Genomic DNA, 3,905 nt, shown 5'->3' with positions numbered 1-3,905 from the left:
GCTACAAATGAAGTGATCCTAATTCGTTCATGTTGGACATGAGGAGTGGGGGTGACCTTGCACAAAAAAGTTTGTACAAGATCAAACCACGAAATGAGTTACTCTTACTTGATAACACTGTTTACTGTTTAAGACTAACTATTTCAAAGCGATGACCTAGGTAACTTGACCTTAATCCTGAGCTAACTATGAACTCATGTTTATTCGGGATTACCCTTAGATTTGCATAGGCTGTCTCTTATACACATCTAGATGTGTATAAGAGACAGCTCAACAACACCAGCTCAAATGACTGCCATTTCAGAGGTAAGACCAGATAGATAGTTGAGGACATAGGATGCAAGAAGAAATTCACTCCTACCCGCTTGAGGGATAATAGAGGTCGTTCCCTTAAATGTTAATTTTGGGGCTTGAACAAGGGATCCTGCCCTCTCATTTGGCATGAGAGGGACTCGGTTTTGTGATTGGATCACAAAATAATTGTTCATTAGGGGATCAGTGGGGACTTAAGGAACAAGGTAATTTCGGGAGTAAAACAGAGATTTGACCCAACCGTTATTACGAACAACCTGTGAAGGGTTAACTTACTAATCATGGTTATATTGAGTAGACATAATATATGTACAGTGAGGGAAGTTCAACTATGGGCTTAAGTGGAGTGACCCATTAGTTAACGAATGGGGGTTAGATCGGTCTAATGAGTTTAGCCAATTAATCTCAGATCGTTGGAGCTCATGATCTGTAGGTCCATGAGGTCCCCATACTAACTCGGAAATAGATAACTCTAGAGTAGCGTGATAAGTTAATTAGAAATGTTCAAATTAGAATCAAACGAAATTGGAGAAAATATATTTAAATATGATTTATATATATGAAGATGCATTTGTGTAAAAATTAATTTAATATTGGATATTAAATTAATTAGAATTATTTAAATTGTTTAAATAATTATTTATTGATTTTATTAAAATTAATTTATGAAATTAATTTGTAAAATTAATAAATTTTGATTTTAGAAATAAAGTATGATTTTAAAATCAAAATAGATTTTGAAAATTGAAAAATCACACAAACTTGAAAAAATGGATTTTTCAAGTCATCTTCAAAGTTGCTTACAAAAAACCCACCACCTCTTCCTTTGGTTTACTCCAAGCATGAACTGCATCCTATGCAGTACATCTCTTTGCATGATAATCTACAATATATTGAAGAGATTGGAGTGAAGAAATGGATGAAGAATCGACTGAATTTTTGCTGAAAAATTCGGATGAAGAAGGTGTTCTTCAATGGAAGTGAGCTTTCTCCATATTTCTTTTGATTCCAGCTTATTTTGAGTCTCACAACTCAATCTAGAGCACCAAGAGGATAGTAGGGAAGATCTTGTGGTGGTCTACACAAGGATTCAGAGGATTTAACAGTTGGAAATAGAGATTTCATTGGTTCGGCCAAGGTATGTTTTTGAAACCCATTATACTCTGTTTTAGCATGTTTCTTTTCAACCAAAATTAATGAATTAGAATACTTATGGATCCTGATTTCTTCCATTGCGTGATGGTGTTGATCTAACATTTCATGTATGTATGTGTCCCAGGAGAACTAGAGCAGTTTATATGTTCCACCAGAGGTAGGCATCTAAAGGACATAGATGCCTAGCCTGATCCCAGTAGTGGAGTTAATTACTAAGTATTTTATACTCATCCTTTCTCAAGTTGTTGTTTCAGGTAAAGGTAGAGATGCACCGGCGATTGACAAGTGGAATTTGTGATCAAGCCACTAGGACCAGTTTTATGCTTCCACTCATGATGTTTAGATTTCTTTCCATGTTTTTTTCAACTTCCACTTTTACTGTTTGAAACTTACTATTAAGAGTTATTTTCAAATTTATTATTATCATTTATGATTTATGGGTACCCTATTATTTGTTTTAATATTTGAATTTAATGAAGAATTTTTTAACTTACCTTATTTACTTAGCATTTATTTCACCATAAAAGAATGTCGTTTTAAGTTCCATGCATGCATGTATTTAGTAACAGTCTAACTTAAGTCCTAGAGGGTCGGGTCGTTACAATTAGTAACGTGCTTGTAGAGTGTTTAAACTTAGATTAAGGAATTAGTTCACATTATCTCTTTAGATTGAACTCAAATGAATTTTGGGGTTTTAGTATTGATAATTAGGGATTCTCATCACTAAAAGGATACTAATTTCAACATAAAAGGATTTTCTTATCAATATCAATAATATAAAAATCTATCGTTAATGTTATGTTTTATTACTAAATAGGTCTGATATATTATCTTTTACATATTGATATACTCTCCTAGGTTTGGTGTCTTCAATGTTTTCTTTTTAGATCTTTCATTAATATGTAAAAAACAATATATGATCAAAGTGTATCAGTAATACAATTTAAATAGAGCATATTAGTAAAATAAAAGAATTAATTAGTATATCAATGATATTATTGATATATTAAATACGAAGAAGTATATCGATCATATTAAATTTCATACTTTCATATTTTTGGGGCTATTTCCCACCTTTGAACCATATTGTTTAGGTTGGGCTAGAAATTTTCTTACTAGATTTGCAAACTTCAAATATATTGCTCCATTTACAAGTTCATTTTTTTTTTTTTTTTGCTGGTCTTCCAAGTGTCCCTTCAAAACTATAGCAAATACCCCATATATTATTGCTCATGTAAGCTCTTCTTTGAACAACATTAACAACTCCATTATATAATTGGTCAGAGAGAGACCTAAACCACTACATTGCACCCATGCAAAGCTATTCTTTTTATCAAATTTTAATTCCCCAAAAAACATTTTCTAGGTTGATAGATATAAAAATTCCAAAGGCATCCAATTGTCAATGAAGTTAAAGAGTTGTTAAAAACAATTCACTCTTGCAAATGAAAAGATAAAAGTGAAAGACTCCCACACACTAAGCTTTGAATTCCTATACAAGAAAATATAGCCCAAATTTGTAGAGTAATCAAAATGGGAGTGGAAATTTGTTTGAATTAAGATGCACATGCATGCATGTGGAATCCTTGACTCAAAATCTCATTTCTATTATTTTCTTGCATTATGGAAGAATCCATACATATAATTACAGCAACTCCAACTTGATTGAAGAAGCAAATATGATATACTTAGTCATCACATTCAATTGAAGTGATCATTTTATTTTGTTGGATTGGGTTGGGTTGGGTGTATAGAAAATGACAATTTTAGTTTGGTTTTAAAATTGTTTATAAATGGAAAGAAAATTCTTTTGTTTTGGAGAATATGTCCCTTGATGCAAAATTCTCATAAGATATTAAGTGCTATTATTGTTTATACAAATTATAACAAAATTTATTTAAAGGGTTTTGATAATTAATAACTTTGATATGTTAAAATCCATTTAAATGAGTTATTATAGTTTTAAAGACATGTATAGAATATAGTCAAATGTTTTTTGTGAGCTTGATTTATTGATACACTATGAAATATATATATATATAGCTCAAATTTTTAAATAAATATTGTAGATTCAAATTATCATTGCATGATGGAGATTAAGTCAAGACAAGAATTTTTTTTTCCTTCATAGATACTTATTATAAGAAATATATTCTGATGGAGATCAGTTTGGTTGCCAACTAATATATGAAAATGGTATGTGAATATATGCCCGAAAAGGACATTTTGACTCGGTTGAGAGTTTCATAAAATGCAACTATATAATATAAAAATGTATAGAATATTATTAAATATAATTTGGAGATAGGGTAAATTTAATTGTTAATTAAAGTGAAGAGGCATAGCTTAAAGAAATCATTAATATTTAACAAAATTGTATAAATAAAAAAGAAAAGAAAAGAAAGGTGGGAAAAAGTTATGTGGGAACTAGGAACCCA

Source organism: Benincasa hispida, chromosome 11 (genome assembly GCF_009727055.1).
Source record: "Benincasa hispida cultivar B227 chromosome 11, ASM972705v1, whole genome shotgun sequence".
NCBI classification, from domain to species: Eukaryota; Viridiplantae; Streptophyta; class Magnoliopsida; order Cucurbitales; family Cucurbitaceae; genus Benincasa; species Benincasa hispida.
This window is presented reverse-complemented; position numbering follows the sequence as displayed.